Genomic DNA, 17,020 nt, shown 5'->3' with positions numbered 1-17,020 from the left:
TGGTGGGCAAGGGATGTATGTTATGGGGGACGGGAGGGGTGGTGTTTTGTATATGGTGTAGTAAGACATATTTGTACCCACCTACAACACACTATGTGATAAAATGCAAGCATAACACTGACTATATACAGTATGTCTGTCACCTATTATTACATTCCATACTAATATATTATGCCAGATACATTAAGATACGATTATATTAAATATTATTCCAACGATTTTTTAAAAAAACATTCAACACTGATTTTTGCATCATAATTCCATAAATTATTTAAGATTTAAATTTTCATAACAATGCAAATCAAACTATTATTTGATGATGGATATTGTGATTATTGTCCATTTTTGTTGCTGTTTACAAAATGTCTGTTACGGTGAATGATGTTGTTTGATTATTAACTTATTTTTGATTATTGTGTTTGGTCTATTATAAGCTAATGAATTATTTAACAATATGATCGTATCCACCGAATTAGATGTCCTCAGAGTAATCATATAGTATTTGGTACTACTAATAATAATACACTTTCATTGCCATTCCTAAAAACCCTATAAAATAGGTGCTACATGTTATATAAAGCCATTCAGTGTTTTAAAATATTATTTAAAAAGTCAGTCCAACAGCCATTCTGCGCATTTTTTTCTGAGCGTACGCAGAATTTCTGAGCGTACGAAGAATGAGCATGTAACTCAATAGGCGAGTAGACGAGAGGTCGCTATTTCGGTATCACCGTTTTATATATTATGTAAGATAATAATGGTAATGTAGTGTATTTTCATTTCTACAACGGCAACGTCTTCATTAACAGAAGGCCCTCAAAATTAATTGAACATTTTTAAAACTAACACCTTAAAAATCAACAAGTTAAAATGATTAAAAGAAATGACAAAATATTTTGTGACCATGCAGCCACAGCTACATGGCATATGTTACCAAATTAAACAAAGGTACATATAAATAAAAACAAAAAAATCACAATGATTATCCGCACTAATGAACTAAGTAGTTGCACTCAAATGCAACGTAACCATGAAACCAACTTAGCTGATAGCCCTATTTTCGTTTTCGCGTCATGTTCCCGGGAATGCCCCCTATTTACCTTGTATCGTGGTTTAAAAAGTTAGCATTTGATATTTTATGATAACGATTTTAATATAATTATTATTATTATTAATTGGTCACATGTTTTGCCCTGTATCCGACCAATTACCTCAGCTCCCTGACGCAAAGATAATTCGCAGTAGTTAAACAATCGTCACTATTAATATAAATTGTTTGAAGAACATTATCATTATTATTTCGCATATAAATAAATGAAGATTATTTAAGACCGTATAATTAATATAATATCTTGCTTAAAGATGCTAAATGAAATAGATATATTATTATAACTGCTTAATTTATCAATAATTGTGTAATAAACAATAGCTTAAAATATAATTATATTTAATTATTAACTTCTATTGTTACATATCTTGATGACGTAATTATGCTAAGTAGATATCACATCAAATCAGATATATTAATTTACTAATGTTAGTTACGGTATATGTTTATAGCTTAAAAAATATTACATACACAGTCTATATAGGTTTTAGAATGGATCCGAACCGCTGTGGATATTTTACGAGTTTATTTCTGTAGGCCTACTTTTCTTCGAGATTATTTCTGTAGGCCTACTTTTCTTCGAGATTATGTTGTTTCATCGAGTATCTCTTGACTAAACCTGCTGCGAATAATATATTATGTATATAATATTGTATCAGTATATCCATGAACTGCGCAAGTAACCGAACTTATCGAATCATGCAATGTGGAATAGCCTACTCATCTTAAATTCTTATCTGTGAAGAAGATGGTTTAAGCATACGACGATGAGACACCCACATTATTTAAAATGTTTTTCTAAATCTCGCTGACGATCCAACGATTCTCAAATACATTCGAATTTATTATTAGAATTATTGATCCATGTTACAGAGTATTTTTGAAATGTATTTGAATTTTATGTTTGTGTTTGATAAAAGTATAGATATAAAGCAATAAAAGGGCAGTGGTGTGTTTTTAGTCCCACGACGAGAATTACAAACGCGGTTAAATAGTTTGTGGTATTTATAGCTTTTTACAAGGTGTATTAAGTAGATTTTAAAAATTATATTATACACTTGCCTATTTGTACGATGACGTACAAATAGACATTTAAGCAAAATGTATCTATTGTGAAACGTATGGTATCTATTGGTACATACGTTGTGTCGGGCCGGGAATTTATTACATTCTTTTTTAATATATTGTATATTTTATCATTCCATCCATACAAGCTCGTTTAGTTTATGCACATTTACCCGATGTAAATACTGAGAAGATACGATAATAATTCATGTAAATACGTTTGAGCAATATCTATCAAATATTTGTGTTTTAAATTATGTAACATGTTGGTTTGTCTTTTAATTTTGTTTCATTCTAAGTATTTCCATTAAATATCAAGTGTGTCTTTATAATTATTTGTACTATAATTACATTTATATTGTGGTAACGTTGGTTTATAACGTAGTTAACTTACCGTACCGTACACGCCTGTCTTTTCGTTGGTGGTTTAACGGTGGTACACCGTCGAGTTTTGAGTTTGGAATGGTTAACGTGTAGTCTACCAAACCGTACACGTCGATCTTTTTGTTGGTTCGCGCCATAATCACACGAATACGTCGGTGTTTCTCCGTAATCGATTTTTTTCTCCAAATTCGGTATTCTAAAACATTGTTCGGATCGTGTACAAGTACCGTAATGTATTGATGTGAACTCGTTCTCGTTTTAATGTACTTTATATACAGTATTTAAGGCAAAGCATACAATATATTATAACTTTTGTGTTTATATTTATGGTAAATGTCTTAAAATACTTACGTTGTTTAAATTAACGTCAGTACTCGGAAGATGGCCATGTCTTGTTTTGACAAATTTCAATTTAAAAGCCTTACAAGCAAGAAAGAGATTATAATATAAAGTTTTGTGTTTGTAATATCGCTCCTCTACAGCTTAAACATAACCAATATGACAAGGATAAGTGAAGAAGTCAGGGCAAGGCAATGGAAATGGATAGGACATGTGTTCAGAATGGAGTATAGCTGTTTCACAACATGATGTCCAGAAGTCAAGAGGATAGACGTCCTGTTGAAATAAAACATGGAAACGGACTGTTGCAACCAAGATTTACATCCTAATGCAATGCCAGTTATTCCTCTTGAAGAGGAGAGAATGGTATTGGAATGGGTTGGAACGAAACTCTAGGCAAGGCAATGCAACTGGATTGGGCATCTGTTACGAATGGAAGATAGTTGCCACGACAGCTTCAACATGGTGTCCAGAAGGTAAGACGTCCTAAAACAACATGGAGGCTGATGCAAGAGGAGAGAATGGCATCGGCATTGAGATCTTAGAAAGAAGCAAAGATTGTCGGCTTTTGCCAAACGGGCCGAAGAGGATTAGTAAGGTAGGTCTTATTTTAATGCTAGTAGGCCTATATAGTAGGTTTTGTATTTTGTCAATTTACGTTTTCAGTTAATGACGTGAGTCATGCCATGGCCATCGGTCGCTTCTTAATACGGGTGCACATAATCTGTTGCATTTGGCCCATTGAGGGTCACTCCCTTCTACTGACGTCGAGTCAAAACCTCTCCATTCCCAGACGACTTATGTCCATAATGTTTTTTGGCATGCGCGAGTACATCTTTATTTTAAAATTAGCGTTAGTACGCGCGATGTCGTACTTTCATACACTAATAATTTATTCAAAATAAACATAACGAGATTTATTGATTAAAATCTTAGAGGCATTCTATTAAATCCGTAAGCACAATAAACCATAAAACGAAATCTCGTTCAGACGAGTATTATTGCATAGCACATGTATGGTTTTATATTACGGCAATTTCCAACACATTGTTAACGATCTCGTAAAACAACCTATTTTATTATAAACATAATTGTATTTCCTGTGATTTTCTTGTAAACATTGCTGGAGGCCCACGCACCAAATCAATTTGTAGATTCATCTGCTATTGTCAAGCCCGTAGGCTTTTATATGATTCTTTTTTCGACAGAAGTGAAAAATCGTCATGAGTCGGTTAGTTACTATGTAGGCTAATCTTCGTTCAACCCCTTATCTTTTTCTTCTAAATCATCTTCTCGTGTAATATACATATTCAGACCCGAATAAAACAAGTTGTAACAGTTTTAAAGATATATTGTCTTCCTAAAAAATTTGATTTATTCACTTTAACCAAAAAATAAATAAATAAAAAAAATATTTACCTGAAGAAATTTAATTTAAAGCAAAACATTTTCAAACAATGGTTTTTGGTTAAAATTAAACGTTAATTTGAGCATGACCCGTCCGATTTTACAAAATTCCAAAACTTTCAACCTCTAGAACTATAACTTCCGCTTGATATAGCTTCTGAATGAGTAGTCCACTGGGAATATAGCTGGCTAAAGCCGCGGCGCGAAAATCTGATTAGAGATTTTCAACGGATTAGTGTGCAAAATGATTGAATATCTTGTCTTGAGAACATTATAACTTTGGTCTTATTTCATCCACGTTTTTCGGTCAACAAAGTTAATGACATAATATACATATCATTTTCTATTTTAGATTAGCATACTGTGGTTATGTAGTTTATTGGTAATCGGATCTTAAAGTGTACGTGCACAATGCAAAAGGAGGCAACCTAGATGGCTCTCTGTCTTTCAAACCTAGTTACGTTCCATCACTGTAAACCTATGAACTGTTTAGTACTTCTGTTCATTTTGTTAGGGAAGTTATTGTAAGGCGTGTAGGGCGCAGTGTGTTTGACGATGGACTACTGATCGTGAGTTCGAATCCAAATTTGCAGCATTGCTTGTATTTAGGCAAGACATTTTACCTACGTTTGCCTCTCTCCACCCAGTTGTGCAAATGTGTACCTGGTATAATAAGTCAAAAAAACAAACAAATGCGCTGATTACGGCTGCAACATTATGGGAGTATGTTTCCATACATTTGCATTAAGCGCTAAATAATATATTATTATTGTCGACAAAATCAAATACGCCATAAAATAAAGGAAACATACAATGTAAAGTCTATATAAAATTTGATATCCAGGTTTATTGTATTTTAGCAGAATATTTGAACAGTATAGTATTATATTTTATGAGATAATCAACGCATCTAGTTTCGGTTTGTTAGACACTATTTGGAATGAACATTTTGTCATGAGATACTTTAAAAACGGGGTCATTTGGTTCATTATTTGACATCTATTTGATAGTTGGTACGTAAATCTTTCAAATAACTGAACTTGCTACACATTCTTCTCTATGATGCCAAATATAATATATATAGGAATAACCAGTGTATACGATCATTTGTTCTCATACATTTTAAATGTTCTTGCTCAGACTATTAACTTTCGCAAGTTTTACCTTAATGTTTCATTTATAGCATCATCATTGGTACATATCTGAATTAGCCTGTGAGTGGCGTAATGTCAGGTCTGCAGGGTATATATTAAGCACTAAGAACATGTTGTTGATACGTGCACGTCGCGTTCGTTTGCGAGCCACCTAACTCGTCCTGGTGACGACTTAATCTACACTTCCGTGTATTGCCTGACCTACTATGACCTAGCCGATTGTTAATGTGATACAGTCTTTAAATATACATTTTGCCTAAATTATAAATACGATGATACATTTTATTTGTAACATCATGCACACAAAACTATAAACTTTATTATTGCAATAAAAATGTATTCGTTTAATCAGTCAAAGAGTTGAATAATCTTCAATAATAATCAACTAAATAATGCAATACATTCAATAAAATGATTTGGAACAGTGACGTATTCAGGATGTGTGTAAACGGTTGAGAATATCATTGAGTTTCATGTTGATCTATGCAACTTTAAGATCGCTGGCAACCTTTCTAAAGAGCTTTTTAGTTATATTTATAGTATAGTACAATTTCAAATACATATTATTTATAAAAATTGGGTTCTTTAGAATTCCGACTGGATGATACATCACGAGATAATAGCTGTTAATAATAGAAGTTATTTACATGGAATTATACAACATCTATAATTTGCAAAACTAATAATTCTAATTTTAAAGATCATCTAAAGAATAACCTTCGTAGATAGTCATCTTTTCTGAAATAAAAAAAAAGAAATATTAAAAATGATTAATTGTAGACAATACTGTCTTTTCTGGTGTTTGGAAAAGTTCATGTTTTTAGTACAGTCTGAGATAATGATTGGAAGAGACATTTGTAGAATACCAAATTAAGAATACGTATATATTTTCTACAAATATGTCAACAAAAGTTATCTGGTTTCTGAAGGCTTTGTTGATATCACTATTTTCTGTCATGCATATTTTAAGGTATTCTATCAATACCATTATTATTTTTCAGCTGTGTTTTCTCTGCCTGTGGAGATGACAATCGGCTATTCTTGATTTCGTATCGTATGTTCCGATGTTGGAGCAAATGTGAATTAATATTAATCGCATCATCTTTCAGTTTTACGTAACTTATATGATAAAAATAAAATCTGACACTACTATTCTATATTGACAAAACTATGTTGTTAAGCATTAGTTCGTTTCTTTTAAAGTTTGTTTTGAAAAGAATATTTCTAGAGACTGGAAAGAAAGAGTGTTGTGGTATAATCGATCCTGTTGTTAGTCGGGATCGGTGTCTTGTCATGGTATCACAGGTAACCTGTTTCAGACGTATAATGGTGTAAGACATGAGGTTTTTCTTACAATTAAACGTTGCTAGGGCTGTAAATAGATACCGTTCCTAGGTTTATTCCACTTTTCAGAAGAATGAAGTTTTGGATTGGTTCATAGCGTAAGTCGACTGAAGTGTATTTTGTTTGGTCCAACTTTTCCGACATTTCTTTTGCTCTCATGTTTTTAGTACAGTCTGAGATAATGATTGGAAGAGACATTTGTAGAATACCAAATTAAGAATACGTATATATTTTCTACAAATATGTCAACAAAAGTTATCTGGTTTCTGAAGGCTTTGTTGATATCACTATTTTCTGTCATGCATATTTTAAGGTATTCTATCAATACCATTATTATTTTTCAGCTGTGTTTTCTCTGCCTGTGGAGATGACAATCGGCTATTCTTGATTTCGTATCGTATGTTCCGATGTTGGAGCAAATGTGAATTAATATTAATCGCATCATCTTTCAGTTTTACGTTGGTGTTTGGTATTCTACAAATGTCTCTTCCAATCATTATCTCAGACTGTACTAAAAACATGAAGAGCAAAAGAAATGTCGGAAAAGTTGGACCAAACAAAATACACTTCAGTCGACTTACGCTATGAACCAATCCAAAACTTCATTCTTCTGAAAAGTGGAATAAACCTAGGAACGGTATCTATTTACAGCCCTAGCAATGTTTAATTGTAAGAAAAACCTCATGTCTTACACCATTATACGTCTGAAACAGGTTACCTGTGATACCATGACAAGACACCGATCCCGACTAACAACAGGATCGATTATACCACAACACTCTTTCTCTCTTATATCTACTCTAGTTCTGAAGCCTATTTTCAAATAGTGTGCCCGGGGATGTTCTGTCAAAGTGGCTACGTACCTACCGGAGGTCTTCTAAGCAGATAAAGTTACGGTCTTTTGGCGAATAATCGCAAATGAAACCATCTGTGCAAACGCATCGAAACCGGCTTCTAACTCGTCCACCAATGCATGGCATATACGGATCAGCAATGCACTTTGGAAAGAAAATACAATGTAATGTTAGTTTTCATCTAGGCCTATATGCAATTTGATTTTGTAATTTATGTTGTGCTTTTTGATGTTATTTATATAACCTTTATTAAGGAAAGACTTTCAGGACCCAACAATTATCCAATAGAGGTTAATATGCGTTATAACCCTTTGTGACGTAATAGTGTGATCATTCATACTTAGTTAATAAGGATATCTCAAGTAACCGGTGGACTATTTTCTTTCGAGATCGATGTAAGTTAAAAATATCTCTATTGACCTGTAATTATCCATACTGTTTGAATAGATTAATGCGCATCATACAAACATAACGAATACAGTAACCAATTTGACACATTGATTTATTCGATTTCTCTGCTCGTATGAAAAGTTATAAATAGAACAAGTAAAAGATGTATGAATTTCAATTCAACGAAATTGATGAAACAAAATCTATATCCAACCTAATAGTCTTATTGCAGCTGATAAAGTTCAAACTCTTGATTCAATATTGTCGCATTGTGCGATTAATTAAAGTTGTATAAAATGCTCAAGAAAAGTAGGTCCTTTTCAATGTTCGGTGTCGATCTACTTAAGTATTATTGAACGTGGTGTGACGTGTTCCTAGAGGTTATTGTTTGTGTATTTGTATGAGGTTTGGTGCCACTGGATAGCATTACATAGTAAATATTTGTCACCGAAAGCTATCTGTTATTGATAGTTTTGGTATTTAGGAATATGTCATTCCTAAGAGAATTAACTAAGCCAAAAGTAAAGAGTTTTATATTATTACGACTTTGTACTATTACTGTAGTGCGACTATTATTAAATATTAGTTTATTATGAAACAAAATCATAAGCAATGCAATCAACAAATTGACAATCATGTTAATTTTCAGTGATCGAAAAACCAAAGTTATGAATTCAGCAAAGAAACCAATAACACTAATGGTGATATAAATTAGATGGGCCTACCTAAATAGGTTTAAAAAATTGTCAATCTATTTGGTTAGCCATTCTTTTAAAAGGTGAAGAATTTGAGATTTGAAAAAATATAAAAGTTAACAATCCATTGTGTAGACATCTAATGTATAGTTGTGCATTCTATCTGGTGTCCCTTCTATCTAACAACCCAAGTATTTAGATGTCTCCCTCATTCAACACATGTACCATGTGTTTGCATTGCATTCGGGTTCAGCTCAGAAGAACCCGAAACAACGCACCCCAAAAAACTGACCCGAACAACAGAATATCGCGTCAATGAAATTGGTCCCTGGGTGTGAATGCAAGTGATAGAGAAACACATTCATGATGCAATAGTCACGTTCTCACAAGATAAACTATCTAAGGGATTGAAGTCTGATCGGCTAAAAGAGATAATATCTGCCATAATATCTACAATGTGATGCCATTACTAACTATCCAAGGTTAATAACTATAATAATGGATGAACAAATGTACAAATTAATTACCTCAAATATAATAATTAGAAATTAGTAATCTTTTCCTGAAAATAATTGTGTAATTTGTCTGCTACTTATGTGCAGACGTGCAGTTAATTATTAAGTATGAGTTAGGGGAGTGTTTTTTTAATCTACAGTTTTTTAATCATTCAGATCCATTCACGATAACTAGATTTAAATAGTTTAGTGCGAACTAAGTTGCAATTAAGTTCACTAGCTTATTAAAACAGTTAATTAATTTAGTGCTTTTTTCTGATTTGCTCAGTTGCACGCAGAAATATCCAACTTTGTAGTCTGATCTACTATCGAAATGTTAGTGATATTACTATTGTGTTGGTATGTTACCGGATTCTCAGTGCTGTATCTCTACAAAATATTTTCCCAGTACCACAGGATTATAAATTGTTCACAGAAAGTCAATTTGGTAATAAGCTAACTAGTTTAAATAAGCTAACTAGTTAAACTAAGCTAATTTAAATAAGCTAACTAGTTAAACTAAGCTAACTAGTTAAACTAAGCTAACTAGTTAAAATAAGCTAACTAGTTAAAATAAGCCAATTTAAATAAGCTGACTGGTTAAACTAAGCTAACTAGTTAAAATAAGCTAACTAGTTAAAATAAGCTAATTTAAATAAGCTAACTAGTTAAACTAAGCTAACTAGTTAAAATAAGCTAACTAGTTAAAATAAGCCAATTTAAATAAGCTGACTGGTTAAACTAAGCTAACTAGTTAAAATAAGCTAACTAGTTAAAATAAGCCAATTTAAATAAGCTGACTGGTTAAACTAAGCTAACTAGTTAAAATAAGCTAACTAGTTAAAATAAGCTAATTTAAATAAGCTGACTGGTTAAACTAAGCTAACTAGTTAAAATAAGCTAACTAGTTAAAATAAGCTAATTTAAATAAGCTAACTAGTTAAACTAAGCTAACTAGTTAAAATAAGCTAACTAGTTAAAATAAGCCAATTTAAATAAGCTGACTGGTTAAAATAAGCTAACTAGTTAAACTAAGCTAATTTAAATAAGCTGACTGGTTAAAATAAGCTAACTAGTTAAACTAAGCTAATTTAAATAAGCTAACTAGTTTAAATAAGCTAACTAGTTAAACTAAGCTAATTTAAATAAGCTAACTAGTTTAAATCAATACTTTCCATTAAAGATGTTTTAAGTATTTTGGTTCCTTTTTTATTTTAATGGCTGTGTTGAAGCTATCTAATATAGAAATATAATAGGCCTATTGTTTTGAGAATTTGTATAATCTAAAACAGAACAGTTTACCGTTAAGTACACCATGTTATTTCTATGTTTGACAAAGAGTATTTATTAATGTAGGTTAAACTTCTCGTACTCAACTCAATAAACGAGTAAGTAGAATATAATTTCGATTCTTATTAAATTGTAAGTCGTATAAATCACTACGCACTTTTACTGCGTCCTTAATTACATGAACCCGTCCTACCCGCGTATGATGTTCCGCGTTTGAAGTAATCTTCCGTCATTGAAATCGAGGAAAATAAGTTCAAGTAATCTCATTACAATAATCAATGTGTCACAAAAATAGAGCTGTGTTTTATTGCTCCATCAGCTTGCCGTTCAGAGAAGGCAGTGAGGTAATTACTGGAAGAACGCGACGTTAAGTGACTGAATTTGAGACGCTTAAGTAGATTTCATAACATCGTCAACGTTTAAGTGCCGGACTTCTATCTACACAAGGATGCAAAGTGTGTTTGGTCTGTAAACTCATATTCATTTGCATTGCTTCAAGCTATTAATCTAAATTAATTATTCGTTGATGAAGATGATGCGAGAATTAGCACTCTCCTGTGTGGCGACAGTTTAAGTTCCATTGAAAATTAGGTTTTGCGAGTTATTATGTCTACTTGGTGTGCAAGTATTTTGCATGTGGAATAATTATGACTTAATTATGAAGTACAAAAATTATAGACTTTTGTAAGAGTATATCTACTGAATATGATTTGCTTTACACATTCACCAAAACATCTCCTTTTGTCTTTCAATGGATACTTTTACAGTATCGAAATATAAGAAAATAAAGTTTGTTTTGAAATCATCATCGTCTGCCATGGTCGGTCCACTGGTGGAAGAACTCTTAGAATGTCAAGAGGTCTCGATATCCGTTGTCGTCCGCCGCTTCTTTGTCTTTCTATTGGTATCCAAACTGTCAGTATTGTATACTCCATCTGTTCTCAATCTGTGACATGCCCAGGTCCATTTCCTGAATTTGACATACATAATGTTGATTTGGTTTCGTTACACGCCCATTTGTTAATTTGATGGTATATATCTGTATGTTATTTTGAGTATTGTACTTTTCAATTCATGGTGTACTATGTTGTAGAAAGTTTCTTTCAATGTTCGTGGTTAGTGACCAGGTCTCTGCTTGGTTTGCAAGTTACAATTTGATTATAACTTTCCTTTTCAAGCATGTTGGTAATGAGGTTCTCCTATTAGGCATATTTTCGTATTTATATCAACTGATTAAATTAATAGGCAAATTGTTGGTTTTGAAAATGGCAGCTTAATTTGGGCAAAAATGATAGGATAACATAGTGAAAATGAAAATAATCCTTTTAAAAGTAGTAGTAATGGATAGGAAATTTAAATGAGGACATGTATTAGATAATAATAGTACAACTTTAGATGAGGGTATTTTTTAGTGATTGTAATTATCATATACTGTAGTTTTTCAATCTGAGATTTGTGTTTCCAAGTATATATCGACCTAATATAACCAACCGTAATAAAACGGGAAGAGCACAACTGTTCTGAGTAGTGTTTCTGCTTTAACGTATGTATTTCAACAGTAATTGATGCTTATGGAAAAGAATGGCACGAATTATATGACCACTACTGTGTTCAAATAACAACGCTGTAATTTATGACCATGCTATGAATGGTCTGCAATTTATGATATGAGTTATATGTACTTTGGAAAACTCGAACGATGTCATAAAATTAAAACATAATTGAGGTTAGATTAATAATTGGACCTACTTATGTGGCCAATGTAGTCAGAAAATAATATTCTCACAACTCAATACGTTTAATTCGTCAGTTTCTAGTACAACCGTCGGATGTAGCCTAATAGTAATAAACCACCATTAATGATTATAAATGAATGCTTAAGTTAATTTATTTATGAAGTTTTTAAACAGTACTTACCTTGTATCCATAGTTTTTATACTGAAAGAAAAAAGAAAGAAAATGTTTTGGTTTATTTATTATCTCATTTTTATTTATAATATACCATGTATCTAATCTGACCAATGATTAACTTGCCTATTTGACGCAAAGCTACTTCGCAGTATTTATAAAATTATCCAAAAAATGTTATAATTATTATATACAAATAATAATAAAATGTTTATGAAATAAGGATTGGTGTGTATATATAATTATTGTATACGTGTAATATTTTAAAACAAGAACAAATTTCCGTAAAATATGAAATTAATTAATTAATTGAATAGAACTAACTACATAAACTTTTATAACAGTTTTACGATTCTTATAATACAGCACTGTAGTAAATACTGTCGCTCTGTAGCGGATACGATACTGTTGATAGAACGTGTCATGTATTTTATTTCTTCTATTTATAAAGATCGTATTTTGTTTGTGAAGATATTGGAAGCTTCACTCCAACATTTTTAGATTTAGTTTCTAAGTTTGTATATTTTTAGTATCATTTACATGCCATATCCACAAGGGCTTTCAATGACTACAGGTCAAAGTTCAGTTTCAGGAATTAATGTTGATGCGACAAATCTGACAACATTTTTTTCATGCAGGTTTAATTGCCTAATGGGCACTTAAAATAACAGCAGGTGTTTTCTAACACATTAAAAGACATCCCCAATTTACTCTAAGATCACTGCGTCTTAAAACAACTTCTCACGTTATTATGGATCATGGATAATTTTATTACTACAGTAACTTCTGCACAAATTATTACGCGTTATGATTTAACTGAACATTTTGACAACTTCGGTAGATATTAAATTATAATAAAATGTTGAATTTGTCCTCAAGAAATCGTAACATTAATGATGCGAATTACAGTGTAATGGAGTTCAGGTAATCGGTGTAGAAAGCTGTCATTGAATATATAATTCTTGATTGAATAAAAATTCTTAAAGTTTTCTAATTTTGCGTAGAATCATTAGAATAATCATAGAAATCTTGAATGATAACATGCACATTTTTTAAAACTCGGAATAACTGGTTTATTGAGAATGTTCAGGTAACTGTTAACTGAACTTTTCTGAACAATAGTTGCTGTTATTGTTCAGATGTTTCATCCATTTTGTGTTTGCGTGGAGTTCAAATTTAGTTTTATTTATTTATTTGACACGACGATAATGGGGTTTGCAAACCAGATTTGCCTTAATCTTGTTTCCCACTAGGACGCAACTCCAGAAAGTAAGCCGCAACTCAAGATAATTGACCAATGAAAAGGAACAGTTCGAATAATCCATCGCTTTTGATTGGTCAATTCGCTTGCTTTGCGGAACACTACAAAGTAATTCTAGAAGGTTGCCATGTTATTGTTTACTATTCCTTGTTTGCATAACTGCGTCTCTTGACAACTATAATTGAGTTGCTAATGCCATTTATTTCTTGATAGCCACGTGTACATCATTAATTTGTGATTATTGACGGTAATTGTCGAAAACATTGCAAATTAATATGTAAATTCACTATGTTTAATAACAGTTAATTGCCTTTGTTTACGCATCGTAAGATTTCCCTAAGTACGTTATTTTCTTGATTACGTAAGTTTAGGTAAAGGTATTGATGACTGATCAGATTATTTGAAAAATGCATTCCCATACATTATTGTATAATTATTGCCTCGTTATATTACACTCACGTAGACTGTAAAGTAACAAAAATACAAAATGTTCTTATATCGACACTTAATTCTAAACGTTTTGTGATTGTAGATGATGTTGGTCGATTATAATATAGTAAACACTCTTAGACGGCTAATGTTTATCAATTTTTGGTTTGGAATTTTCTACGAGCTTGCCTGTCCGCAGGGCCACATAGACTGTTTAAAATCACATCCAATACTTCTTTAAATATATTGATTACCATCTCCCTTCTTATAAATAATAATAAGAATAAGCGTTTATTTATATTTTTCGATATCTAAGCATCTATATTTTTTGTTTTTTGTCGTCTGTTATGTTGTCTAATTTCGTTAATGGTAAAATCCTAAATGGGTAAGTATTATATTTTGCATTCTTACTCAGATCAGTAGATTATTGTGTAAGAAAAGTTGTCTTTTGAATATTATCATTGATAGACGATTATTCGTATTGGAAATAACAACAATGCCACCCACAAATTGATTACGTAGTTGTAGCAGTATAGTACAGTTATTACTACACATATAATTCAATGAATAATGCCATTTTAATAATAACGAATAAGTGAATCGTAAATCAATGACATTAATTACAGAATGAAAAATCGCTCCTGATGGAACTGATTTTAAATTAACCGTTTTGTTACGTCACAACGAAGACCAAAACGAATGATAATTTAAAGTGGCGTTACTGAATGTGTTAATATGTCAACACTAGACGCCTATCTCGCTGCGTTACGGAAAAGATAGATAGCATTTAAAAAAAATGCCTCACATTTACACAATAATCAAATTACATAAAAATAATATAACATTTACCTAATGCCTTTTTATGGTAGTTATGTTTGTTACACAACGAAGACCATAACATTTTAAAACGTGTCGATAGGTCGACGCTTACTCGCTGCGTTAATGGAAACATAGTTAAAGGTTTCTTTTAATTTTCATCACATAAGGCCTACACAATAATCAACAATAAAAAGTAAATAATATGAACTATTTACCTATAGAACAAGGAGAGAAAATAACCAGATACTGTATATAGGATTATAGACAAATTTAGGCTCGAATTCTTTTTTGATTGAATTTGGCATTAAAGCAGCCGTTTCTCGGTACTGTTTCTATTTCCGAAGTATAATATGAATATTTGGTAATACAACATGTGTTTCACTATATGTAGTAGTAACCTAACCCTTAACATAACCTTGCGTGATACAAGCAGCACATGTGATATAAATGAGATACTGTATTACCAAATATTCTTATGATACTTTGGAATTAAAGCTACTATTCACACTTGTTCCGTTTCATTGTTAAAGAACAAGTGTGACGTTAATGTAGCTTACGTTACTTGTTACGGGAGTTATTATTTCAAAACTCAAGTTAGTCTACCTTTTGAAATAATAAATATGAATTAAATCTTAAAATCAATTTATCTTTTGAAAATGATTTTCTGACTTTCCGGTTAATAACCTGTCAAAGATTAGAAAATGTGTATTAAAGTTGTAATATTTTGGAAATATAATTTAGAATTTATCTTATAAACAGTTTAGACAAATGAAATACTTAAAGAAACATTCACTTAGTACCATGACAAAAACAAAATCAATTTTCTTTGGATAATGAAATAAAATCGTCTTTTTTATTGGTTTTCTGCATCACTGAACAGTTTTGTTATTAAACTTGCGATAACAAAATAAAATTCTACAGTATAGGCCTAAAGATAATGGAAATTGTTCCGATATACTGCATATTGGATAACGTTGTATATTTGAAAAGTAAACATCACACTTATCCGAACCAGTCCTGTTTGTTATCGATTTTATAATGTAGGCCCATTTTTGTGGTTTTTGTGTATTGCCATAAAAACATGAAAATGAGGAGGAATAAATCAAGTTTTGAATAGAATGTTTTGTAGTTATAATCACTATAGTCACTTTACTTTTTACAAATTATTAATTTCGCTTATAAAACATTTAAAAGTCGTTTCAGAATACGCTTTGTAGTTTATGTATAGAAAGTTAGGCATAAATGCTATTTTTTTTATTTACGGTAGTAGGTAGTTGTATAAATCTGATATGAGCAGCTTTCCAACGTAGATCAGTACCAACTTCGATAGGAACGATGATTTAACGGTTTCCAAACAAACGTAGACATAATGTTCCTTAAAAGGCCAATTTGACAAATTCAAAGTATTTTCTGGAATAACTAAAAATAACATACAACATTCATTATGCCTAAATTAAACTTATAGGGAAAAAAAACAACTTACCGGTGCATTTCCTATTGCGTTTCCGCCGCCACCGTATCCCTGTGAATTAACAATATAAAGCGAGAATAAGACGCAAATTAAGACAACTTTCGACATTATTATTATTCTTTTCCTCTTTCACTTCACAATATGTATTTCTTGAAGAATTCCTATTTCTTAGATGCGTAACGTCACCAGTTTCAAAGAATGTTCTCAACCCTAGCGATGTTGGCGTATGAATGACGACTTAGCGTTTGCATTGGCTATTTATAGATGTAAAACTCGTTGTACAAACTCTACCGTCAATATTTTGATGAGTGGTTTGCAATAGTCAACTCAGTGTGAATTGTTAGCAGCAATGACAGAAACGTTTCAACAATTATGTTAGAAATTGGCGTAAAATATAATATTTACACACGCTCATTAACACAGTAATTCCATCAATTATGATAATCTTAATCGTTCATAATTATCGATTACGTAAATGCATGACGAGGAGTCAGGCAAAACGGGTTAACTGTGTTGTTTAAACCTAATGACCAAGACTATAATTGATATTGTTCATTCAGTTTTTATCAAATACAATTAAAATAATTAAATTCACAGAATGGTTGAAT

At 31.6% G+C, this 17,020-nt stretch overlaps 1 long non-coding RNA gene across 3 annotated transcripts; it reads right to left on the bottom strand.

Annotated features, from left to right (window-relative positions):
- Window positions 1-5,135: 5,135 nt before the first annotated feature.
- On the bottom strand, window positions 5,136-16,769 carry LOC144851110 (uncharacterized). 3 transcript variants are annotated; one of them, XR_013614146.1, is made up of 5 exons: window positions 16,425-16,769; window positions 12,442-12,462; window positions 7,669-7,799; window positions 5,859-6,195; window positions 5,136-5,826 (listed from the first exon to the last, which is right to left on the bottom strand). It is a non-coding gene; the product is annotated as an uncharacterized LOC144851110 (long non-coding RNA). The 3 variants fall into 3 exon arrangements; XR_013614148.1 differs by having other exon boundaries at window positions 5,859-6,190; window positions 7,665-7,799; window positions 16,425-16,768; XR_013614147.1 differs by having other exon boundaries at window positions 7,665-7,799; window positions 16,425-16,760.
- Window positions 16,770-17,020: the final 251 nt, after the last annotated feature.

This window comes from Antedon bifida, chromosome 8 (assembly GCF_963402885.1).
Source record: "Antedon bifida chromosome 8, ecAntBifi1.1, whole genome shotgun sequence".
Classification (NCBI taxonomy): Eukaryota; Metazoa; Echinodermata; class Crinoidea; order Comatulida; family Antedonidae; genus Antedon; species Antedon bifida.
The sequence above is the reverse complement of the archived record's forward strand: the minus strand, read 5'-3'. Positions and strand labels throughout refer to the sequence as shown.